Source organism: Rhinoderma darwinii, chromosome 5 (assembly GCF_050947455.1).
Source record: "Rhinoderma darwinii isolate aRhiDar2 chromosome 5, aRhiDar2.hap1, whole genome shotgun sequence".
NCBI lineage: Eukaryota > Metazoa > Chordata > Amphibia > Anura > Rhinodermatidae > Rhinoderma > Rhinoderma darwinii.
The window spans coordinates 110,275,274-110,302,698 of record NC_134691.1 but is presented as its reverse complement, the minus strand read 5'-3'; the positions used below and the strand labels follow the sequence as shown (position 1 = coordinate 110,302,698).

The 27,425-nt window shown below is 44.5% G+C and overlaps 1 protein-coding gene across 2 annotated transcripts in view; it reads left to right on the top strand.

Annotated features, from left to right (window-relative positions):
* TMEM200C (transmembrane protein 200C) overlaps window positions 1–27,425 on the top strand; it is a 154,626-nt gene that overhangs the window by 3,217 nt on the left and 123,984 nt on the right. For both annotated transcript variants that reach the window (XM_075826404.1, XM_075826403.1), the window contains exon 2: window positions 13,781–13,866. The gene's annotated coding sequence lies outside the window, so the exon portion shown is untranslated. The remainder of the gene's footprint in view (window positions 1–13,780; window positions 13,867–27,425) is intronic.

The following is a 27,425-nucleotide window of genomic DNA, read 5'->3' as shown; positions in this document are numbered from 1 at the left end:
ATGCTAGCTATACCCCTAGATAAATTCCTTGAGGGGTGTAGTTTCCAAAATGGGGTCACTTTAGTTTTTTTTTTACTGTTTTGGCACCACAAGATTTCTTCAAACCTGACATGGTGCCTAAAATATATTCTAAAGAAAAGGAGGCCCCAAAATCCAATAGGTGCTCCTTTGCTTCTGAGGTCTGTGTTTCAGTCCATTAGCACACTAGGGCCACATGTGGGATACTAAAAACTTCAGAATCTGGGCAATAAATATTGAGTTGCATTTCTTGGGTAAAACCTTCTGTGGTACAGAAATTAATTTTGGCAAAAAAAAAAGTGTAAATTTCACCTCTACTTTGCTTTAATTCCTGTGAAACACCTAAAGGGTTAAAACACTTTCTGAATGCTGTTTTGCATACTTTGATAGGTGTGGTCTTCAAAATGGGGTGATTTATGGGGATTTTCTAATATATAAGGCCCTCAAAACCACTTCAGAACTGTACTGGTCCCTGAAAAAATAGCCTTTTGAAATGTTCTTGAAAATATGAGAAATTGCTGCTAAAGTTCTAAGCCTTGTAACGTCCTAGAAAAATAAAATAATGTTCAAAAAACGATGCAAACATAAAGTAGACATATGGGAAATGTAAACTAGTAATTATTTTGTGTGGTATTCTGTTTTACAAGCAGATACATTCAAATTGAGAAAAATGCAAATTTTTGCAAATTTTCTCTAAATCTTGGTGTTTTTTACAAATAAATCTTGAATTTATCGACCAAAGTTTTTTCAATAACATAAAGTACAATATGTCACGAGAAAACATTCTCAGAATCACTTGGATAGGTAAAAGCATCCCGAAGTTATTACCACATAAACTGACACATGTCATATTGGAAAAATCGGCTTCGTCCTGAAGGCCAAAACAGGCTCAGTCCTGAAGGCATTAACAGGTTCCCGACCGCTGGCCGTATTTATACGGCCAGCGGTCAGGGTCTCTAAAGTCCGCCGTATAGACTATTTACGGCGGCACTTCAGAGACTATGCACGCGCGATCGCGTGCACACAGCTCTGTGCCCTGGCTGTTGCTAACAGCCATGGGCACTGGGCAGAATGTCAGGGGTCAATCTTTTGGCCCCTGAACATGTGATCGCTGTGACAACCAATCACAGCGATCACATGCATTTCTGCATAGAAAACAGTGTGCACGCGATCGCGTGCACACAGCCCTGTGCCCACGCTGTTACCAACAGCTCTGGGCACTGGGCAGAGTATCAGGGACCAATCTGATGGTCCCTGAACATGTGGTCGCTGTGAAAACCTATCACAGCGACCACATTTGTTTTATTTTGACTTTTCTGGCAGTAAATCTCCTGCCTCTTTTCTTCTCCTCAAACATTGTTTCAGTTTGAGGAGAAGAAGAGACTCGGGAGAATTGCTGCCAGAAGATTACAGTTACAGTTACACAAAAAATACAGTTACACTCTAAAACATTCTCTGTATAGATAGATTTCTATCTATCTATACAATCTATCTATCCATCTATCTTTTTTTCTATATATCTACCTTTCTATCTTTTATTCTATTAGAATAGGCAGGTAGGGAGTATATAATTATATATATATCCACATATATATAATATATATAGCAATAGCGGTTTATTTTTTTGTTAGCGGTAGTGTAGATATATATAGCAGTTAGTTTGTGTGTTTTATATTAAAAAAAAACAAAAAAAAAAACAATTTGTTTAGTTAGTGTTAGTGTTAGTTACGTTATGGCGAGGAAGTTGTTTAGCGCCGAGGAGGCATACGCCATGCTGTGGTCTGAGTCGGAGACCGCGTCAGAGATGGCGTCCGAGATGGAACCTGTTTTAGGTAGTGACGATGACAGCGTCACTTCAGGTTCATCTTCAGGGGACGTTGTCCCTGATGCAGTTGAAACTGCAGAACTTGAAAGCGCAGGGCCAAGTAGCGCTGTAGCACGGGACAGCCTGGTCCCTTCAGTCCAGGCTCTTGTATGGGCACCTGCCCCATCTTTTGGGCCTAGAATCCACGGATTTACTGCCACTCCTGGCATAACCGTGGACAATACAAATTTTGTCCAAATGGATTACTTCCATTTATTTATAACGGACGACATCCTAAATCAGATTGTCCACGAAACAAATTTATATGCCACTCAATATATAAGGCAGAAACCTTCATCCACCCATGCCAGAGATGGGACGCCCACCAATTTGCTGGAATTAAAAAAAATTTTGGGGCTCACCCTAAATATGGGTATTGTCAAAAAGCCCTCCATTAGGTCTTACTGGTCAACAAGACCCGCCCAAGCCACCCCAGTATATTCTGCAGTAATGCCCAGGTCTCGTTATGAGACAATAATGAGGTTCCTCCACTTCAATGACAACGCACAGGCCCCCCCAAGTACCGATGCAAACCGGGATCGGTTGTTCAAAATAAGACCGCTAATAAATTCCCTGAATAATTTATTTCTGCAACTCTACACCCCTGAGCAGAATGTAAGTGTGGACGAATCCCTCCTCAACTTTCATGGCAGACTTAGCTTTCGCCAATATCTACCTTCAAAAAGGGCAAGATATGGCGTTAAGCTCTACAAATTGTGTGAAAGCGGGTCAGGATATACCACCGCCTTCAGAATTTATGAAGGGCGGGACCGCACAATAAATGTTCCTGGATGCCCCCCTGATCTTTCCACCAGCAGTAAGATCGTGTGGGAGATAATGCAGCCTCTACTTCACAAGGGGTACCACCTGTACTGCGACAATTTTTATTCCATTGTGCCCCTGTTTAGGCATTTGCATGCTGCATGGACTGGGGCATGTGGTACCATGCGCAAAAACAGAATTGGTTTTCCACAGCAATTAGTGGGGAAGCGCATGGTAAAGGGGGACTCCTGTGCTTATGCATCTGAGGAATTGCTGGCGGTCAAGTTCAGGGATCGCAAAGACGTGTATGTGCTAAGCACGATTCATACCGCAGGAACAGTGGCAGTGAGGGAAAGGGGGGCAACATCGGACAAGCACAAACCAGTGAGCGTGTCCGAATATAACAAGTACATGGGGGGGGTGGATTTAAGCGACCAGGTTTTACAGCCCTATTTAGTAAAACGCAAAACTAAAACCTGGTACAAAAAAGTGGCCATTTATTTGTTACAGGTGGCAATCCACAACTCATTTGTGCTCTACAAAAAAAACAGAGGCAGAGACACATACCTGGATTTCCAGGAGAAAATTATTGAAGGCCTCATTTTTGATGTTCAGGACACCCGAGAATGCCCCCAGTCTGAGGATGTCACGCGACTGACTGAAAGACACTTCATCAGTCGGATTCCCCCAACACCAACCAGAAGCAACCCTCAGAAAAAGTGGCGCGTCTGCAGAAAAGACGGGCACCGCAAAGATTCCCGATATTTCTGTCCCTCATGTCCCTCACAACCAGGCCTGTGCATTGAGCCATGTTTTAAAAAATACCACACTGTTCTGAATTATTAGATTTTAGTTAATTCGTTGAAAATATATTTGCCCTACATTACGTTTTTATTTTTCCCCTGATTTTACTCCAAGGGTGAGGGAGGGAATGGGTGGGGGGTGGATGTCATGTTTGCATATTCTCTAATGTTCATCTGCTGGAGAGCTCCATTTGCATAAACCTGCAATTTCTTATTTTAGAAAACCCAAAAAAAATAATTCCCATTATACCCCTAGATTAATATTTTGGGATTTCTGCTTCAAGAGCAGATATTTTGGAAGTGTTATAGAAACTCTGTTGAGTTTTGTAAAACCAGCTTTGAAAAAAAGCGATTTGTGAAATAATCTTCTTCTATCGTCCGCCCTCCTACTTCTCTATGTGATAAATAAGACACACATATTTGGTATCCCCATGCTCAGGAGAAGTGGAAGAATGTGAAAGGAGATGAATTTTGGCCGTGGTCTATGCCGTGTGTGAAAAATGCTGGTATAAACTGACGCATTTGCTAAAAAATTGCTAATCTTATTTTGATCCATCTTATTCAAGAAACTTTCAGAAGAAAACTGGACTGTCTAAAAATATGATAAACCCCTTGAAGAAAACCTTGTGGGGTCTACTTGCGTGAATGAAGTAATTTATGGGGTGATTCTAATCTTTCAGCAGCATTAGGCCCCCCAGAAAACAGTATGCGGCTATAAAATCAAGTGCAGAATTCCTGGACCGAAAAGGCCAAAAAGCCTCCTTTTATGCCAAGCCCTGGCACATGCCCGTGAATAAAGCACACATATTTGGTATCCCCATGCACAGGAGAAGTGGAAGAATGTGAAATGCGATGAATTTTGTCCGTGGTCCATTTTGTGTGTGAAAAAGCTAGCATAAACTGACGCATTTGTTAAAAAAAAAGGTAATTTTATTTTGTTCCATCTTATTCAAGAAACTTTCAGAAGAAAACTGGACTGTCTAAAAATATGATAAACCCCTTGAAGGAAACCTTGTGGGGTCTACTTGTGTGAATGAAGTCATTTATGGGGTGATTCTAATGTTTCAGCAGCATTACGCCCACCAGAAAACAGTATGCTGCTATAAAATCAAATGCAAAATTCCTGGACCGAAAAGCCTCCTTTTATGCCAAGCCCTGGCACATGCCCGCACAGTGAATAAGGCACACATATTTGGTATCCCCATGCACGGGAGAAGTGGAAGAATGTGAAAGGAGATGAATTTTGTCCGTGGTCTATGCCGTATGTGAAAAATACTAGCCTAAACTGACGCATTTGCTAAAAAATAGCTGAATTTTTTTTGTTCCATCTTATTCAAGAAACTTTCAGAAGAAAACTGGACTTGCTAAAAATATGATAAACCCCTTGAAGGAAACCTTGTGGGTTCTACTTGTGTGAATGAAGTCATTTATGGGGTGATTCTAATGTTTCAGCAGCATTACGCCCCCAGAAAACAGTATGCGGCTATAAAATCAAATGCAAAATTCCTGGACCGAAAAGGCCAAAAAGCCTCCTTTTATGCCAAGCCCTGGCACATACCCGCACAGTGAATAAGGCACACATATTTGGTATCCCCATGCACGGGAGAAGTGGAAGAATGTGAAAGGAGATGAATTTTGTCCGTGGTCTATACCGTGTGTGAAAAATACTAGCCTAAACTGACGCATTTCCCAAAAAATAGCTGATTTTTTTTTGTTCCATCTTATTCAAGAAACTTTCAGAAGAAAACTGGACTTGCTAAAAATATGATAAACCCCTTGAAGGAAACCTTGTGGGGTCTACTTGTGCGAATGAAGTCATTTTGTAATGGCAGGGGGTAGGGAGACGGACAAGTGAGCCCTAATCTACCCGCCACTCTGTCCCTGCCTACTTGCAACGACCCGCCCTAGGCGACGGGGTACAACTGGGCGGCGGTCCCTGCGCTCAGTAAGTGCACGACAAACATACAAGGAACACAAGCAAGGAAAAGGGGCCGTTGCCCACGGCAACACCGTGAGCAACCAGAGTGGTGAACGAGCCGAGTCAAGCCAGGAGTGTGCGAGGTACAAAACGAAAAGCAGAAGAGTAGTCGGTAAGCCAGGGTCGGTATGGAGCAGGATCAAAAATAGCAGGAGCTGTAGCTGGGCCAGGAACCACAAGGAAAGAAACAAAAGCAATAACAAGCACCGAGGGACAGGAAGTGCAGGCTTAAATAGACCGAGGGCGGGAGCTAGCTGAGTCTGGCCAGGTTACGATAGGCTCTCCCACTCCTAAGCCTGCCAGCCTGAATGGTGGAAGCAGGAGTCAGTCTCAGGGATGTATTCTCAGGTGCTGACTCATTAGTTCTGGGAGTTAACCCCGCTGTGCCTGGCATATCCTTTACAGTACCCCCCCTTTTATGAGGGGCCACCGGACCCTTTCTAAGTGGACCTGGCTTACTGGGGAAACGCAGGTGGAACCTCCTGACCAATACCCCAGCGTGAACATCCCGGGCGGGTACCCAAGTCCTCTCCTCGGGCCCGTATCCTCTCCAATGGATCAGGTACTGGAGGGAGCCTTGGACCATCTTGCTGTCCACAATCCTGGCCACCTCGAATTCCACCCCCTCCGGGGTGAGGATGGGAACAGGAGGTCTCCTCGAGGGAGCCAAGGACGGGGAGCAGCGTTTGAGGAGGGAGGCATGAAACACGTCGTGTATCCGAAAAGATGGGGGTAACTCCAGCCGGAAGGAGACAGGATTGAGGACCTCAATGACCTTATACGGCCCAATAAACCGGGGAGCAAACTTCTTGGACGGAACCTTGAGACGCAAGTTCCTAGACGACAACCACACCAGATCCCCGACCATAAACAGGGGGTTAGCAGAACGTTTTTTATCAGCCTGAGTTTTTTGTACGCTCTGGGACACCTCTAGGTTTTTCTGAACCTGGGCCCAGACTGTGCACAGTTCCCGATGAACGACCTCTACCTCAGGATTGTTGGAACTACCAGGTGAAACGGAGGAGAACCGTGGATTAAACCCGTAATTACAAAAAAAAGGAGAGACCCCTGACGAGTTACTGACCCGGTTATTAAGGGAAAATTCGGCGAGGGGAATGAAAGAGACCCAATCAAATTGACAGTCAGAGACAAAACACCTTAAGTATTGTTCTAGAGACTGATTAGTCCTCTCCGTTTGGCCATTGGTTTCAGGATGGAAGGCAGAGGAGAAGGACAGATCAATCCCCAACTTCATACAGAAGGCTCTCCAAAACAATGAAACAAATTGTACCCCTCTGTCCGAAACAATATTGACAGGGACCCCATGGAGACGCAGGATGTGTTTGACAAACAAGGTAGACAACGTTTTGGCGTTGGGTAGTTTCTTGAGGGGCACAAAGTGGCACATCTTACTGAAGCGGTCCACCACCACCCACACCACCGACTTGCCTTGGGATGGAGGCAAATCGGTGATAAAATCCATGGAGATATGTGTCCAAGGTCTCTGGGGAATGGGCAACGAACGCAGTAAGCCCGCTGGTCGGGACCTGGGAGTCTTGGACCTAGCACAAACCTCACAAGCGGCGACGTAGGCCTTAACGTCTTTAGGCAACCCAGGCCACCAATAATTTCTGGTAATGAGGTGTTTGGTTCCCAGGATGCCTGGATGGCCAGATAGTGCAGAGTCATGATTTTCCCTAAGTACCCTTAGCCGGAATTGCAGGGGAACAAACAGCTTGTTCTCAGGAAGGTTCCCGGGAGCTGCACATTGATCAGCAGCAATTTCAGAGACTAAATCAGAATCGATCGAGGAAATGATTATACCTGGAGGCAAAATACAAGCAGGATCTTCCTCCGAAGGAGGGCTGGCCATGAAGCTACGCGACAGTGCATCAGCCTTAATATTTTTAGACCCAGCCCTATAGGTAACCAAAAAATTGAATCTGGTAAAAAATAACGCCCATCGAGCTTGTCTCGGGTTTAGCCTCCGGGCAGATTCTAGGAAAACCAGATTCTTGTGGTCGGTAAGGACCGTTACCTGGTGCCTAGCCCCCTCCAGGAAGTGGCGCCACTCTTCAAATGCCCATTTAATGGCTAAGAGTTCGCGGTTGCCAATATCATAGTTACTTTCAGTTGGCGAAAACTTCCTGGAGAAGTAGGCACAGGGGCGGAGATGGGTGAGGGACCTGGTACCCTGGGACAAGACAGCCCCCACTCCCACCTCAGATGCGTCAACTTCCACGATAAATGGCTCCATTTGGTTGGGCTGAACCAGCACCGGGGCCGAGACAAAGCACTTCTTAAGGACCTCAAAAGCCTGGACAGCCTCAGGAGGCCAGTGGAGGAGATCAGCACCTTTGCGAGTGAGGTCCGTAAGGGGCTTAGCGATGACCGAGAAGTTAGCAATAAATCTCCTGTAATAATTAGCAAACCCCAAAAAACACTGTAACGCCTTCAGGGAGGCAGGTTGGACCCATTCCGCCACAGCCTGAACCTTGGCGGGGTCCATGCGGAATTCATGAGGAGTGAGGATTTGACCCAAAAATGGAATCTCCTGTACCCCAAACACACATTTTTCGGTTTTGGCAAACAGTTTATTTTCCCGAAGGACCTGGAGCACCTTCCTGACATGCTCCACGTGGGAGGACCAGTCCTTGGAAAACACCAGTATGTCATCAAGGTACACTACCAGAAAAATCCCCAGGTAATTTCTCAAAATCTCATTTATGAAATTCTGGAAGACCGCAGGGGCATTACACAACCCAAAGGGCATGACGAGGTATTCGAAATGGCCTTCGGGCGTGTTAAACGCAGTCTTCCACTCATCCCCCTCTTTGATGCGAATAAGGTTATACGCCCCCCGTAGATCCAATTTAGAAAACCATTGGGCCGCCTGAACCTGATTAAAGAGATCAGGAATCAAAGGAAGGGGATACTGGTTCCTTACCGTGACCTTATTCAGGCTACGGTAGTCAATGCATGGCCTAAGACCACCATCCTTCTTCCCCACGAAGAAGAAGCCAGCACCTACCGGAGAAGAAGAGGGACGAATGTAACCCTTGGCCAGGGATTCCTGGATATACACTCTCATAGCTTCACGTTCGGGACAAGAAAGATTAAATATCCTACCCTTAGGGAGCTTAGCTCCTGGTACCAATTCGATAGCGCAATCGTATTCTCTATGAGGAGGTAACACTTCGGAGGCCTCCCTAGAGAAAACATCAGCGAAGTCCTGAACAAACTCGGGTAGCGTATTCGCCTCCTTAGGGGGAGAAATAGAATTAACAGAAAAACATGACGTATAACATTCATTACCCCATTTGGTTAGCTCCCCCGTATTCCAGTCAAACGTAGGATTATGCAACTGCAACCAGGGAAGACCTAGAACCAAATCGTACGATAATCCCTGCATCAACAGTACAGAGCATTGCTCCAAATGCATGGAGCCAACAAGGAGTTCAAAAACAGGGGTATGCTGTGTAAAATAACCATTAGCAAGAGGAGTGGCGTCGATACCCACTACCGGGACAGGTTTAGGCAAATCAATAAGAGGCATAGCAAGGGACATAGCAAATTCCACAGACATGATATTAGTAGAGGACCCTGAATCCACGAAAGCACTGCCGGTAGCAGACCTACCACCAAAAGAGACCTGAAAGGGAAGCAAGATCTTAGTACGTTTCATATTTACTGGAAATACCTGTGCGCCCAAGTGACCTCCCCGATGATCACTTAGACGCGGAAGTTCTCTGGCTGCAACCTTACGCTTAGGACAGTTGTTCACTTGATGCTTGTCGTCCCCACAGTAGAAGCAGAGACCATTCTTCCTGCGGTATTCTCTACGTTGTTGGGGGGACACGGAGGCCCCGAGTTGCATAGGTATCTCTGAATCTTTCGGGGAGGAACGAAGCAACGGAGCTTCGGGAGGCATCATGGGGGAGTCGGAGGAGAAAACACGTAAACGTTCACGTTGTCGTTCCCTGAGACGTCGGTCAATTCGTATCGCTAAAGCCATAACCTGGTCTAGGGAGTCAGAAGAGGGATAGCTAACTAGCAGGTCTTTCAGGGCATTCGACAGACCCAACCTAAACTGGCACCTTAAGGCAGGGTCATTCCACCGAGAAGCTACGCACCACTTCCGAAAGTCAGAGCAATACTCCTCAACCGGTCTCTTACCCTGACTTAAGGTCACCAGCTGACTCTCGGCAAAGGCAGTCCTGTCAGTCTCGTCATAAATAAGTCCGAGAGCAGAAAAGAAACAATCAACGGAGGAAAGTTCAGGGGCGTCAGGAGCCAAGGAGAAGGCCCACTCTTGGGGCCCTTCCTGGAGCCGGGACATAATTATACCCACCCGCTGGCTCTCAGAACCTGAGGAATGAGGCTTTAAACGAAAGTAAAGCCTACAACTCTCCCGAAAGGAGAGAAAAGTCCTCCGGTCCCCTGAGAACCGGTCGGGCAACTTGAGGTGGGGTTCAAGAGGTGCGGTGAGGGGAACTACCAGGGTAGCATCAGGCTGGTTGACCCTCTGAGCCAGGGCCTGGACCTGTAGGGAGAGACCCTGCATTTGCTGAGCCAGGGTCTCACGGGGATCCATAGTGGTGTCAGGGACCAGGGGTAGACTAGGTATGGGCTTGTTATTATGTAATGGCAGGGGGTAGGGAGACGGACAAGTGAGCCCTAATCTACCCGCCACTCTGTCCCTGCCTACTTGCAACGACCCGCCCTAGGCGACGGGGTACAACTGGGCGGCGGTCCCTGCGCTCAGTAAGTGCACGACAAACACGACAAACATACAAGGAACACAAGCAAGGAAAAGGGGTCGTTGCCCACGGCAACACCGTGAGCAACCAGAGTGGTGAACGAGCCGAGTCAAGCCAGGAGTGTGCGAGGTACAAAACGAAAAGCAGAAGAGTAGTCGGTAAGCCAGGGTCGGTATGGAGCAGGATCAAAAATAGCAGGAGCTGTAGCTGGGCCAGGAACCACAAGGAAAGAAACAAAAGCAATAACAAGCACCGAGGGACAGGAAGTGCAGGCTTAAATAGACCGAGGGCGGGAGCTAGCTGAGTCTGGCCAGGTTACGATAGGCTCTCCCACTCCTAAGCCTGCCAGCCTGAATGGTGGAAGCAGGAGTCAGTCTCAGGGATGTATTCTCAGGTGCTGACTCATTAGTTCTGGGAGTTAACCCCGCTGTGCCTGGCATATCCTTTACACATTTATGGGGTGATTCTAATGTTTCAGCAGCATTACACCCCCCAGAAAACCGTATGCTGCTATAAAATCAAATGCAAAATTCCTGGACCGAAAAGGCCGAAAAGCCTCCTTTTATGCCAAGCCCTGGCACATGCCCGCACAGTGAATAAGGCACACATATTTGGTATCCCCATGCACGGGAGAAGTGAAAGAATGTGAAAGGAGATGAATTTTGTCCGTGGTCTATGCCGTATGTGAAAAATACTAGCCTAAACTGACGCATTTGCTAAAAAATAGCAGATTTTTTTTTTGTTCCATCTTATTCAAGAAACTTTCAGAAGAAAACTGGACTTGCTAAAAATATGATAAACCCCTTGAAGGAAACCTTGTGGGGTCTACTTGTGTGAATGAAGTAATTTATGGGGTAATTCTAATGTTTCAGCAGCATTACGCCCCCCAGAAAACAGTATGCTGCTATAAAATCAAATTCTAAATTCCTGGACCGAAAAGCCTCCTTTTATGCCAACCCCTGGCACATGCCCGCACAGTGAATAAGGCACACATATTTGGTATCCCCATGCACGGGAGAAGTGGAAGAATGTGAAAGGAGATGAATTTTGTCCGTGGTCTATACCGTGTGTGAAAAATACTAGCCTAAACTGACGCATTTGCTAAAAAATAGCTCATTTTTTTTTGTTCCATCTTATTCAAGAAACTTTCAGAAGAAAACTGGACTTGCTAAAAACATGATAAACCCCTTGAAGGAAACCTTGTGGGGTCTACTTGTGTGAATGAAGTTTTTTATGGGGTAATTCTAATGTTTCAGCAGCATTAGGCCCCCCAGAAAACAGTATGCGGCTATAAAATCAAATTCAAAATTCCTGGACCGAAAAGGCCGAAAAGCCTCCTTTTATGCCAAGCCCTGGCACATGCCGGCACAGTGAATAAGGCACACATTTTTTTTATCACCATGCACGGGAGAAGTGGAAGAATGTGAAAGGAGATGAATTTTGTCCGTGGTCTATACCGTGTGTGAAAAATACTAGCCTAAACTGACGCATTTGCTAAAAAATAGCAGATTTTTTTTTGTTCCATCTTATTCAAGAAACTTTCAGAAGAAAACTGGACTTGCTAAAAATATGATAAACCCCTTGAAGGAAACCTTGTGGGGTCTACTTGTGCGAATGAAGTCATTTATGGGGTGATTCTAATGTTTCAGCAGCATTACACCCCCCAGAAAACAGTATGGGGCTATAAAATCAAATGCAAAATTCCTGGACCGAAAAGGCCGAAAAGCCTCCTTTTATGCCAAGCCCTGGCACATGCCCGCACAGTGAATAAGGCACACATATTTGGTATCCCCATGCACGGGAGAAGTGGAAGAATGTGAAAGGAGATTAATTTTGTCCGTGGTCCATACCGTGTGTGAAAAATGCTAGCATAAACTGGCGCAATTGCTAAATTCTTGCATTTTTTTCCAATTTTGCCCACTTTAGAGAAAAAAATAAAAATGATATATACTGACAAATGCCACTAAAACAAAGCCCTATCTGTCCTTTAAAAAGAGTGTAAAATTCAAAGATGAACTTTATTCACCTGCTGAGTTATAGTCATCTAAAGAAGCGCATAGCAAAATTGTGAAATTTGCTCTGGTCATTTAGCTGTAAAACAGCCTAGTCCTTAACCGGTTAAATGTATATCCTTATGTTTGGATATATCTGCCAATGACTTCCATGGAACAAATAAAAGAAAAATCATGTACCTAAACATATACTTTTTTGTGCTGTTCTGTTTTTTGGAAAAGTTCTGCACTGATGTTTTTTAATACAATTAAAAATAAGGTATGCAGACGGAAAGCTGCCAGACATATACCGAAAAAAGTAACTTCTGCAGCAGAGAAAACGATGGATACTGTAGAGCAGGAGTGCAAACCTTTAATGGTGCGATGGCCACATTGTCAGATTGTACCACTCACAAGAACCGCAATACAACTTGGAGGGGTATTTTCATCTGAGACATGTTGACAGTATATGCCATAAATATCTGATACAGTAGGTTCCACAGTTCCACTCCTGGTACATCCACATATTGGGAGAATAGGTTTCCCTTGCTCCTTTGTTTGGCACACCAGTGAGGAAGAGTCAAGGCGACCACGCATATGCACAGTACTCCCTAAGGTAGTTTATTGGAGTTACTCCTAAAAACTACAATGGATAGAGCCGCATTCATGTGCAGCCACCTCTTCACCTTATCCTTCCCTCTTTGCAGTACCAAACAGAGAGGAGTACCCCAATATTGGGATCCAGAGATAGCTAGGAGCCACTTGTCTGGGCTGTGCACACCTGCTGTAAAGTATACATCCAGATACCATTTTTTTGTTCCAGACTTCCATACTGGCAACTGGTCCCGCAGAAGGTTTTCCGAAAACATGTACCACGCGACAGTTGTATTGTGAAGCACAGTCGACTGTGCTTTTCAATACAGTTGGGAGTGCAGGACCCCAACAAATTCTAGCCAAATTTCTCTGGCACATTTGCATACATTGTACTTTGGGAGATTTTTTTCAACTGCAAAGACAGGGATCTACTGCACTGGTGTAGTTAAGGTATGTGGAAGAATTTTCACATCATGTATATTAATAAATTGTATGGTTTTTCTATTTTATAAATAAAATAACAAATTAAATAAATACCTAGAATACCCCCTTAAACATTCAGAGGAGCACCATTGTTTTATTTGAGGTACAACATTACCAGTAAATCACAAGCCATATACAATGATGCTTATACAATATATCAATAAAAGCTTGAATTCTTAGAAGGTCAATAAATACCTTTATTATTTATATTGAAAGGTTTTTCTTGCATATTTTGACATATCACCAGTACTTTTAACACATTCTTCAACTGTTCTTATCGTTTACTTATGCTTCAGCGGCCATGAGTTTTAAACATAATTTCTCCTTTTCCTTGTACTCAAGCGCTCTGTGTTGGTGTGGCTGAATTATTGATGAGCTCTTGAACGAAGCAGCTGTGATACTCTCACTTCACTTTGATATTTCTAAAATAATGGATGGCTCACAACTTGACAAAGCTTAATACTAAATGCAATCTTATAACCAAACATAATAAACCGACATGAGTAACCCTGATTTATTTCCGACAGGAATCTGATCCGAAAAATACACAAGAAATAGAAGAGGCAAGAGGGAGAAGTGAACAATGGAATATTGCTCGAAGGGCTCATGCAAGGTACTTTTCATATCGAGGCATATAGCGGTTGGATGCAATCAAATAATTTTTTCTTTATTGGACTTATACTGAATCCAACAAGAAGAAAAAAATGGAGGCATGCTCTATTGGATGCTGTATTTACAGAAGTATTCTACTTTAGAAGCATTGCTTACTAGGAGAGAATCGCTCCATAAGTATGGCACGAGGGACATGGTACAGTGGCACATGGACTCCCTGCAGATCTGTAGTACAGAGCCGCATGGGTCTCCGTATGCCGTCCTGCGAATGGCTCTTCTGTTTGCATGAGCCGTAACACATATTTCTCTTTCTTGGTAGAACAGGTTTCATACCAACTATGTATTTTTGCATAAAGCTGTGATCTCACTATGGCCAAGGTTTCTGTTCATAACGGAACATGACAGCTATGATGGAACTGTTTTTAAAGGGATCCTAATGAATCTGAGGGATGCAACTTAAAATGGGGTTTGTCAGGTTCTCTTTAGGATTCTGATATTTTTTACAGCAAGATTGACGCTGCAGACTGTCCTAATTTGCCATCTAAAAGAAACAGGACCCTAATAATATGTTCAGCCGGTTATTTTCAGGCATATTTTGGAGAGTAAAACGCTTGTATTATGCTCCAAAATACACTTGAAATATGCCTGCAAATAGTTTCCCATTGATTTCAATGGGAAATACACTGTGTTGCTCACATGAGGCAAATACGCTTCCAAACACCAAAAATGCTTTGAAAATCAGGTCCAAAAAAGCCTGGACTCAGAGACTGTTTTCTCTTTAAATCATCCTCGTATTTTTCAATACGTGTAAACATACCCTAATGATAAGAGACAAATATCTGCGTGACTAGAGCCAAATCTGACTCCATTGACTGATTCAGAAATAGGTGAGACCGCAGACTCTTCATGTAAGATAGTCATTCAGACTTTCTCAAATCCACCTTAAACATATAATGTCTGTTCCACCTAATGTCCATGTTGCTTTTATAAGGGAGCTTGGTAGGTCACTGCCAGACACCTTTGGGGCCACTTAAATCATGGAGGGGGGGGGGGGTTGGACAGGGTAAAATTAAACTCATAGTCATCAGCTGGATTGATTCCATCTAAACAGAAATGTCATTGAATACTCATGTCATTGAATACTTGAATAGTGAGAGTATATTCTACACTTTCATTGATACTCCTAAAGACCCATATACATAAAGCAGGTGTAAAGGATCTGCCAGACACAGCTTCTGTGTCGACACCCATTGTTAATCAGTCTTCATCTGCTCCTAGGTCTGTTAGAGTGACTCGATCTGCTACCACTCAGGCTGGTAGGCTGAGGAGTGGGAGAACATATCACAGCCTGGCCAGACGGTTCTAGCTCCCGCCCTCGGTCTATGTATACCTTCATTTGCTTCTTGTCTTTGCTTGTGATTCTCTCTTGTTTCCTGGCTCTGCTGTTCCAGCTATTAGATACAAACCGATAGAATACCAGCAGACAGAATTCAATAAGATGTAGTGCTCAAAAAAGTAATAGCTAGTAAACTGTAAAGCATCATTGCTGACTATATTATATGCACTATATTGAATCCTGGGTAAAGACCAAGATATACTTGGTGCATCGATCAAAAATTGACATGAGGCTAAACCAAGAAAATATGATCGACTACAGCACACAATGTTAGAAAGAGTATACAAATTTTATTAAATTACAAACATGAGACAATTAAAAAATAGAACAGGGGATGAGTCACACAATAAAAAGACGTCAGATCGATTAGAAACCGGATATGAGTATTATGTCACCATGTGAACAGTGTACATGTTGCGTTATAGCAGCAAAAATGAGAAATGCATATGATAATATGAAGAAATAATGTCCAATTGAAATCAAGGCAGATTGTAGCCAAGTGTATCCAAGGACGACAACAATATAGTCGTGAAGGAGTATAATACTGGTGATTGTAGCGATATCTATGTAAGTATAAAAGGTAAGTATGAATCGCAAAAAAGTTATGTCGGCAATATAAAGCAGTATTACATACCAGATATATTTGAGGTCAGAGGATAAACGGAAATAATGAGCATAGTCAAGCACCAACTGCTGAACAGGACAAAGAATAGAAAACATACCGGTGGACATGATGTGAGATGAGACGTCTGAACCCGACGCGCGTTTCGGCAACTGCCTTCGTCCGGGGTTAGGGTCAAAGCTACCTGTGCCCACCTATATATAGTACACAGGCCATATACCTAATGAGTCTGAACAGTAGAGGAAAAAGTGACATGGACAGGATGGAGGAAATCGGCGTCTGATGTGGGGTACAAAGATGGCGCTGCCCCACTTCCTGTACCACGTCATCAGAGAGGATGTGAGGCGGCGAGGACTGACCGCGCCCCCCACATCCTACTCCAATTGCAGACAGCGGTCGGAAGAGGCCAGAGCCACTCCCCCCCCCCCCGAGAGTATCTTGTTGCAGAGTATAGATACCATCAGCGCACAGCCACACATCATATCCATGCCAGCAGTGTATTGAACAGGAGAAGAATGTCTAGGTTAAATGATACAGCAAGAGTGTATGTGACGAAGTGCCGCATGAATGGATCAATAAGGGATGGAGAGTGAAAGTGAATAACCTAAATGTGCCGGAACCGAAATGTTACGAATGAATGTAAAAAAGGAATGAATGATGAAGTATGGATGAATAATAAATAAATAAATAATAAATGATAATGGGTGAAGACGTGAAAGGGGAGTGACGGTGAGGAACACAAATAAAAATGAATAATAAAAGAGGTGTAGTGAAGTGACTGGACAGTGATTGATAACAAATGAATTAATTAAGTGTTGCAGGAAATATTGCTGCGTGAGTAAGTGAAAATTCACAAACATAAGAGTATAAGACGGTGCCAAGGAAGAAATTATGGGACCGATGGTGTGGGTGACAATGAGTGAGAATTGTTAATTAAAAAATGAAAATAAAAATATGTAATGATAAATAATGAATTGCTGCAGAATAAAGTATATAAAAAGACAATTGTTGAGTACAGAAGGAGAGACTATCACTGAGAAAACAGCTGTAATAAGACATATGTTGAATGCACCTAACAGCATCTTATGCAAAAGAAAATAAAGGTTTGTATGAGTATAACTGCATGAAGAAATACCACATATAAGGTGCTTATTCTATTGAACGACAATGCAATCATATATCGCATGGGAGACATGCTAAAAACAATATATGTGAATACATACGGTATGTATAAAGAAACATATGGCAAATATATAGTAAAAATAGCTAAAAACACTATTACAGTATAATCACTATCTGTATATAAGGAGATGATGAAAACACATTTCAACGTGATATTTTATATTTTATATTAATGTTAAAATCGCAACATAATAAAAATATATATATATATATATATACGATCACAACCAAGACATGCATAATACAAATTCTCGTTCTTGTTTTCTCTTGTTGGAAAATTTGACTGGAGTCCAATCAGTAGCCTCCTAGGGTAGACTCGTAGAATAATGGCATGGTTCTGTGTACAAAAAATGGGCAAACAAGAGGGGTAGTTAGTGCTAAAAAATGACAACGGAAATGAGGAAAGGGTAAAAACCAAGACCCACAAAAGGAGTCAATGGCTACAGGAACAGAGCGTAGCTCAAAGATTCATTTAATCCATGTGGAAACATTGTCCCAAGGGTCCAGATCCAGCGAGTCTCGCATTGTGCGAGCTTTTGTTTTATGGCCCCACCTCTCATGCCGCATATAATGTGGTCAATTCCCCTCACCTTTAATTTAGAGGGGTCGCAGGAGTGATGTGTTTTAAAATGCCGGGCCACAGGTTTCAAGTTCTCCAAGTTCTCTGCCCCTGATGCTCGCTTAATGTCGGCCATGTGCTCACGTACACGAACCTTCAACTCTCTGGAAGTGAGACCAAAATAAATTTTTGGACAGGGACAGACCGCATAGTACACAACAGCTTTAGTAGTACATGTGATGGAGTGGGTGATATTAAAGATTTTACTGCCGGAGGCATCAGAAAAAGTGTTAACTCTTTCTACATTAGGACACGCGACACATTGTCCACAAGGCTTGCAACCCCATTTTGGACCCTTGGTCCCGAATGGGTATTTTGTTTTTGTTGGGTCATAGTGGCTTTTGACGAGATGATCTTTAAGATTTTTAGATCGTCTAGCTGTAACGCTGGGGTATTTCGTAATGAATCTGTCTAGAGTAGGGTCAGTCAGTAAGATGGGCCAATACCTCTTTAGAATTTCTCTCATTTGTGGCCATCGGGAATGATCGGGAAATAGCAGGTCATCCCTAGGTGTCCGTTTCGCCCTTTGGTAGGCTTTTTTAATGGATCGCATACTGTATCCCCGTTCCAAAAAGCGGTCTTTAAGATCATCTGCCTGTCTCTCGAATAATGAGTCAGAGGAACATATTCTCCTTATTCGTAAAAATTGTCCAATGGGGATCGCTTGGATAGTCTGTGAAGGATGAGACGAGGAAGAATGTAACAATGCATTCACAGAGGTTTCCTTGCGAAATACATCACTGTGAAGGAAACCCTGTTCATCTGCAAAAATTTTGACATCCAGGAAGTCCAGACAACTAGGATGTGCTTTAAAAGTGAATTTTAGATTTGCGTCATTGGTATTCAACCCAATCATGAATGAGTCAAGTTCAGCATATGTACCCTTCCAGATGACCAGAATGTCATCAATGTAGCGGGCCCAAAAGAGGACCTGTGCCATTGAGTCACCCCGGTCATCTGAGAAGAGGTTCCTCTCCCACAGCCCCAGGAAGAGGTTAGCGTAAGATGGTGCACATGCTGCCCCCATGGCCGTTCCCTGGAGCTGTAGGTAGAAACAGCCATTAAACACAAAAAAATTATGTGTTAAAATGTACTCAAGCATCTGACCGATAAATGAGCAAAGGGGTTTGTCCAATTCTGACATCGATAAGAAGTATTTAACTGCCCTGATCCCATCTTCATGCTTGATGCACGTATAGAGAGACTCCACATCGATGGTGACAAGAAGCATGTCACTGTCAATGCTGACACCGCTGATCTTTTGTAGCAGATCAGCCGTGTCACGAATGTATGAGGGTAGGTTAATGACTACGTTTTTGAAATGGAAGTCAATGAATTTACTAATCCCCTCAGTGAGACTGCCCCTACCTGAGATGATGGGCCTTCCTGGTGTAATTTTCTCATTTTTATGGATCTTGGGCAGTAGATAAAGGGTTGGTATGGTGGGTTCGTCAGTTGAAAGAGCCATATATAGTTCTTTTGAAATGATGTTTTCCTCTACAGCTTGTAGAAGTTTGACCTGTAATTCTGATCTGAAGGACGACAGAGGGTTAAAGGTTAATTTTTTGTAACATTGTTTGTCCCTCAGCTGTCTATTTGCCTCCGCCTCATACATAGTACATGGCCAAACCACCACATTTCCCCCTTTATCCGCTGCCTTAAATACCACATCATTGATTTTTTGTAATTGTTTAAGGCTGTTTCTCTCTGAGGGGGTTAAATTGTCATCTTTAATATATCTTGGGATATTCAAAAATTCTTGAGTTACTGATTTAATAAAGAGATCCACCGCAGGGCATAGACTGAGGGCAGGAAATTTCTTAGATTTGATGCGAATGCATGCTGGAACATTACCTGCATCGGTCTTGTGCTCATCTAAGAGGTCCTCTAGTGCTTTAAGTGCCTGCTGTTCCTCTGATGTTGGAAAGATTTTGCTGTCCACTGGTTTATCAAACCATTTTTTAAAGATGAGCGAGCGACCAAAGATGTGTAGGTCTTTCACTGCAGAGAACATGTCAAAACCAGCACTTGGTGAAAACGTCAAGCCCTTGGCTATTAACTCTAAATCAATGTTGGAAAATGTGTGTGTTGACAGATTGATTACCTTTAGGCGACTACTCTGATCCCGTACATCTGGTCGCTTTCGGTTAGCCACTTGTCTTTGTGCCAATTTTCTTTTTGGACGGGTATTGAAATTGGGTCTATATGGCATATTGTCTGTTTCACTCTGAGATGACACAGAGGAAATTGAAGGGGTACGACTACGACCTCCTGGGGCCTGATTTCTTCTCCACCTATATACTTTATTATTTTGGAAGTCTCCAATGTCTCTAGAGAATTTCTTAGATTTAGTATCTTGAATATCTTTTTCCCACTCAACTGTTCCAGCTATTACTATTGACCTCTGCTTCATTTTGACCCTGGCTTTACTGACTACGCTCCTGCTCTGCGTTTGGTACCTCGTACACTCCTGGTTTCACTCGGCTCGTTCACTACTCTTGTTGCTCACGGTGTTGCCGTGGGCAACTGTCCCATTTCCCTTAGCTTCTGTGTACCCTTGTCTGTTTGTCTCTCGTGCCGTCGCCTAGGATGGGTTGTGCAAGTAGGCAGGAACTGAGTGGCGGGTAGATTAGGGCTCACCTGTCTGTCTCCTTACCCCGTCATTACAGTATGTACATGGTTATGACCTTTCTTTTCCATTGATGTATTATGCGGGTGCAAATATGTCTATAAAGTTACAACAACAAAAAAGCAGCATTAAGATAAATTCCCAATTCTTACTATGTAAGGCCCCATGCATACGAACGTAAAAATGCCCGTAATTACGGGCCGTAATTAAAGGCCATAATTACGGGCCCATAGACTTCTATTGGCCACGGGTACCTTGAGGGACGCGTCACCAAGACAACGGCCGGGGTACGTATGAAGTTCTTTTACTTTGAATTGCTACGGAAACTCTGCCCAAAAGGGCTGCCCCTTCTCTCTATCCAGCACTGATAGAGAGAAAGGGCTGCCGATTAGTGCAGAGAAAACGGGTCCGTAAATACAGGTGGAATACTGGTGACAATGGACCCATATTTACAGGCACAGGTCCGTAAATACTGGTGGAATACGGGTCGAATACGTGTGACAAAGGACACGTATTTCCGCCAGTATTTACGGGAGGAAAACGTTTGTGTGCATGGGGCCTAAGGAAAAATTTTCAATCAATAACTTTTTATTAAATATTTTTTGTTTTTGAAAACATAAAACAATATCACATAAAGAATTGCTAATGGCTACGGTACAGCAAAATCCATAGATGTCGGCTTTATCGATGGCCTGACTGTGAATGGTCAAGCAGTGGTAAGGTGAAGCTTTAGACCTGAAAATTGCACTAATTCATAAACTTCAGTGCAGTGAAGCCAGTTGTCATACAACATATATGGCTTGTCAGAACTTAACGCAATATCATTAGAGCATAATTACCTCAGGCAATGTTACATTTCAGAAGTGTGCTGAAAAGAAGGAAAAATCACAAAAGGTATACAGTAATGTGAATTGTGCAACCAGCTGCTCTACACCTTTTCGAATTTCTGGAATGTATCATCCTTGTAAGCAACCATCTCTCCATGGTAGCAAGTACCGTAAACATGTAGTATTATTTCTCCTGGCAAAGGTATGTATGCTTTTCCAAAATCTAGTGATGGTAGGTTTAGTGCCCAATAATATGTGTGCTGTCACTACTTTCCAATTGTTCGGCAGGGAAATAAATAACCAAGAACAATAATGCTAGCAAGGGAGAAGGCGGTACGAATTGTCCAAAGATTTGTGAAACCAGATGAAACGTTGATTTCCATAAATCAGTTAACATAGGACAGGACACCAAAACGTGAAGTAAAGGACCCCTACTCCTATAATTCCTCTAACAAAGGTTGGAAGCACCTGGGAACATATGTCTAAGTCTATTGGGTGTAAAGTACCCTCTAAGAACAGTTTTCATTATTAACTCTGAAGTTTTTAGTCGTGAACAATTTTTTTTTGTTCAACCTAATAGATCGTAGAGGGGACGTACGCCTTTGATATAGGTGGAGACTGTGACCATAATTTAATGTTAAATGTTAGCATCCACTGTAACTACCAAAGGGTGATCATTTTGTAGGAGTGGTGCAAGTATTTGAAACATTTGGTGTTTTTGAATTTTATATTTTTAGTGTAAGGTAATGAATTGCTGTAGTAGTTCATCTATAAGGGAAGACACCAACACCATGCCTCTCTCCTTCCACCTGTGTAGCTCAATGTCAGTCAGAAAGAGTTCCAAGGTTTCAATAGATGCTGAAGAAAGTAAAGAGAACTGCAAAGTTGCGCATACGGAATAAGATTTCACCCAGTTTTTTAATGAAGAAAATAATAGATATGGGGGTGGTAGAGAAGGTGGATGGGAGCTTAATAGTGTGCTGGAGATCGTTTGGGTAGCTCCTTTTTTCCCCTTATTTTTTATTATTTGTATGTCAAATAATGTGAGTCAGCCATAATGATGTTCTGCCACAATTTTTACAGCGGAGAGCAATATCCACAGCTCAGCCACTTAGTGCCAGTGCCAAGTGTCATTACAATTTGTCTGATTTCCTATAATGCTCTTTGTATTTTTCTGGTTTGTATTATTATCCTAGTAGTGTGCACTCTACAGAAGACCAAGGAATCACAAAAAGTGCCAGCAATTCCAACATGCTATACTCCATAAAACATTCATGATGTGCTGTGAGTGGTGTGCCCAAGATCATGGTCACTGAGCTCTGCCCCTTATTCGCGACGTGAGTGATGAGGTTGTGTACATTGGGGCAGTGCCATTAGCCAGGAGTTATCATGTGACCAAGGAAGCATAGCTGATAACAAATGACCGCTATAAAGGATCTGCCAGGCACAACTTCGGGGTTAACGCCCATAGATAATCAGTCTGCACCTGATTCTATGTCTGTGAGACTGACTCCATCTTCCACCACTCAGGGTGGCAGGCTTAGGAGTGGGAGAACTAATCACAGCCTGGCCAGACGGAGCTAGCTCCCGCCCTCTGTCTATTTATACCTGCCTTTCCTGTTCCTCCTTTGCTTGTGATTCTTCTCGTTTGGTTTCCTGGCCCTGCTGCAGCTTCTTGTACTATTGTCCTTGCTTCATATTGACCCTGGCTTGCTGACTACTCTCCTGCTCTGCGTTTGGTACCTCATACACTCCTGGTTTGACTCGGCTTGTTCACTTCTCTTGTTGCTCACGGTGTTGCCGTGGGCAACTGCCCCTTCTCACCCTAGCTCTGTGTACCCTTGTCTGTTTGTCTGTCGTGCACTTAGTGAGTGTAGGGACCGTCGCCCAGTTGTACCCCGTCGCCTAGGGCGGGTCGTTGCAAGTAGGCAGGGACTGAGTGGCGGGTAGATTAGGGCTCACTTGTCTGTCTCCCCACCCCCGTCATTACATAATCACAAGCCCATACCTAGTCTACCCTGGTCCCTGACACCACTATGGACCCCCTTGAGACCCTGGCTCAGCAAATGCAGGGTCTCTCCCTACCGGTCCAGGCCCTGGCTCAGATGGTCAACCAGCCTGATGCTACCATGGTAGTCCCCCTCACCTAACCTCTTGAACCCCACCTCAAGTTGCCCGACCGGTTCTCAGGGGACCGGAAGACTTTTCTCTCCTTTCGGGAGAGTTGTAGGCTCTATTTTCGTTTAAAGCCCCACTCCTCAGGTTCTGAGAGCCAGCCGGTGGGTATAATTATGTCCCGGCTCCAGGAAGGGCCCCAAGAATGGGCCTACTCCTTGGCTCCTGACGCCCCTGAACTTTCCTCCGTTGATCTTTTATTTTCTGCTCTCGGACTCATCTATGACGAGACTGACAAGACTGCTTTTGCCGAGAGTCAGCTGGTGACCTTACGTCAGGGTAAGAGACCTGTTGAGGAATATTGCTCTGACTTTAGGAAGTGGTGTGTAGCTTCTCGGTGGAATGACCCTGCCTTAAGGTGCCAGTTTAGGTTGGGTCTATCGAACGCCCTGAAAGATCTGCTAGTTAGTTATCCCTCTTCTGACTCCCTAGACCAGGTTATGGCTTTAGCGGTACGACTTGACCGACGTCTCAGGGAACGACGACTTGAACGTCTTGATGTTTTCTCCTCTGACTCCCCCATGATGCCTCCCGAGGTTCCGTTGCTTCGTTCCTCCCCGGAAGACTCGGAGGTACCTATGCAACTCGGGGCCTCCGTGTCCCCCCAACAACGTAGAGATTTCCGCAGGAAGAATGGTCTCTGCTTCTACTGTGGGGATGACAAGCATCAAGTGAACAACTGTCCTAAGCGTAAGAATGCAGCCGGAGAACTTCTGCGCCTAAGTGATCATCGGGGAGGTCACTTGGGCGCACAGGTATTTCCCGTAAATATGAAACGTAATAAAATCTTGCTTCCCTTTCAGGTCTCTTTTGGTGGTAGGTCTGCTACCGGCAGTGCCTTCGTGGATTCAGGGTCTTCTGCTAATATCATGTCTGTGGAATTTGCTATGTCTAGCTATGCCTTTGATTGATTTGCCTAAACCTGTCCCGGTAGTGGGTATCGACTCCACTCCTCTTGCTAATGGTTATTTTACACAGCATACCCCTGTTTTTGAACTCTTTGTTGGCTCCATGCATTTGGAGCAGTGCTCTGTACTGTTAATGCAGGGATTATCGTCCGATTTGGTTTTAGGCCTTCCCTGGTTGCAGTTGCATAATCCCACGTTTGACTGGAATTCTGGGGACCTTACCAAGTGGGGTAATGAATGCTTGACGTCATGTTTTTCTGTTAATTCTATTTCTCCCCCTGAGGAGGTGAACACGCTACCTGAGTTTGTTCAGGACTTTGCCGATGTTTTCTCTAAGGAGGCCTCCGAAGTGTTACCTCCTCATAGAGAATATGATTACGCAATCAATTTGGTACCAGGAGCTAAGCTCCCTAAGGGTAGGATATTTAATCTCTCTTGTCCCGAACGTGAAGCCATGAGAGAGTATATCCAGGAATGCCTGGCCAAGGGTTGCATTCGCCCCTCTACTTTTCCGGTAGGTGCTGCCTTCTTCTTCGTAGGAAAGAAGGATGGTGGTCTTAGGCCATGCATTGACTACCGAAGCTTGAATAAGGTCACTGTAAGGAACCAGTATCCCCTTCCTCTGATTCCTAATCTCTTTAATCAGGTTCAGGGGGCCCAATGGTTCTCTAAGTTTGATCTACGGGGGGCGTATAACCTTATCCGCATCAAAGAGGGGGATGAGTGGAAGACTGCGTTTAACACGCCCAAAGGTCATTTCGAATACCTTGTCATGCCCTTTGGGTTGTGTAATGCTCCCGCGGTCTTCCAGAATTTCATAAATGAGATTTTAAGAGACTACCTGGGGGTATTTCTTGTAGTGTACCTTGATGACATACTTGTGTTTTCCAAGGACTGGTCCTCCCACATTGAGCATGTCAGGAAGGTGATCCAGGTCCTTCGAGAAAACAAACTGTTTGCGAAGACCGAAAAATGTGTGTTTGGGGTGCAGGAGATACCATTTTTGGGCCAAATCCTCACTCCTCATGAATTCCGCATGGACCCTGCCAAGGTCCAGGCTGTGGCGGAATTGGTCCAACCTGCCTCCCTGAAGGCGTTACAGTGCTTCCTGGGGTTCGCTAATTATTACAGGAGGTTTATTGCTAACTTCTCGGTCATCGCTAAGCCTCTTACGGATCTCACTCGCAAAGGTGCTGATCTCCTCCACTGGCCTCCTGAGGCTGTCCAGGCTTTTGAGGTCCTTAAGAAGTGCTTTATCTCTGCCCCGGTGCTGGTTCAGCCCAACCAAATGGAGCCATTTATCGTGGAGGTTGACGCGTCCGAGGTGGGAGTGGGGGCTGTCTTGTCCCAGGGTACCAGGTCCCTCACCCATCTCTGTCCCTGTGCCTACTTCTCCAGGAAGTTTTCACCCACTGAGAGTAAGTATGATATTGGCAACCGCGAACTCTTAGCTATTAAATGGGCATTTGAAGAGTGGCGCCACTTCCTGGAGGGGGCTAGGCACCAGGTAACGGTCCTTACCGACCACAAGAATCTGGTTTTCCTAGAATCTGCCCGGAGGCTAAACCCAAGACAAGCTCGTTGGACGTTATTTTTTACCAGATTCAACTTTGTGGTTACCTATAGGGCTGGGTCTAAGAATGTTAAGGCTGATGCACTGTCACGTAGCTTCATGGCCAGCCCTCCTTCGGAGGAAGATCCTGCTTGTATTTTGCCTCCTGGTATAATCATTTCCGCTATTGATTCTGATTTAGTCTCTGAAATTGCGGCTGATCAAGGTTCAGCTCCCGGGAGCCTTCCTGAGAACAAGCTGTTTGTTCCCCTGCAATTCCGGCTAAGGGTACTTAGGGAAAATCATGACTCTGCACTATCCAGGCATCCTGGGTACCAAGCACCTCATTGCCAGAAACTATTGGTGGCCTGGGTTGCCTAAAGACGTTAAGGCCTACGTCGCCGCTTGTGAAGTTTGTGCTAGGTCCAAGGCTCCCAGGTCCCGACCAGCGGGCTTACTATGTTCTTTGCCCATTCCCCAGAAACCTTGGACCCATATCTCCATGGATTTTATCACCGATTTGCCTCCATCTCAAGGCAAGTCGGTGGTGTGGGTTGTAGTAGACCGCTTCAGTAAGATGTGCCATTTTGTACCCCTCAAGAAACTACCCAATGCTAAGACGTTAGATACCTTGTTTGTCAAACACATCCTGCGTCTCCATGGGGTCCCTGTCAATATGGTTTCTGATAGAGGGGTACAATTTGTTTCATTGTTTTGGAGAGCCTTCTGTAAAAAGTTGGAGATTGATCTGTCCTTCTCCTCTGCCTTCCATCCTGAAACTAATGGCCAAACTGAGAGGACTAATCAGTCTCTAGAACAATATTTATGGTGTTTTATCTCTGACTGTCAATATGATTGGGTCTCATTCATTCCCCTCGCCGAATTTTCCCTTAATAACCGGGTCAGTAACTCGTCAGGGGTCTCCCCCTTTTTCTGTAATTTTGGGTTTAATCCACGGTTCTCTTCCATTTCACCTGGTAGTTCCAACAATCCCGAGGTAGAGGTCGTTCATCGAGAACTGTGCACAGTCTGGGCTCAGGTTCAGAAGAACCTAGAGGCGTCCCAGAGAATACAAAAAACTCAGGCAGATAGAAAACGTTCTGCTAACCCCTTGTTTATGGTCAGGGATCTGGTGTGGCTATCGTCTAAGAATTTGCGCCTTAAGGTCCCGTCCAAGAAGTTTGCTCCCCGGTTTATAGGGCCTTACAAGGTCATTGAAGTCCTCAATCCTGTCTCCTTCCGACTGGAGTTGCCCCCATCTTTTCGAGTACACGACGTGTTCCATGTCTCCCTCCTTAAACGCTGCTCCCCGTCCTTGGCTCCCTCGAGGAAACCTCCGGTCCCTGTTCTCACCCCTGAGGGGGCAGAATTCGAGGTGGCCAAGATTGTGGACAAGGATGGTCCAAGGCTCCCTCCAGTACCTGGTCCATTGGAGAGGATACGGGCCTGAGGAGAGGACTTTGGTACCCGCTCGGGATGTTCACGCTGGGATATTGGTCAGGAGGTTTCACCTTCGTTTCCCCAGTAAACCAGGTCCACTTAGAAAGGGTCCGGTGGCCCCTCATAAAAGGGGGGGGTACTGTAAAGGATCTGCCAGGCACAGCTTCGGTGTTAACGCCCATAGATAATCAGTCTGCACCTGATTGATTC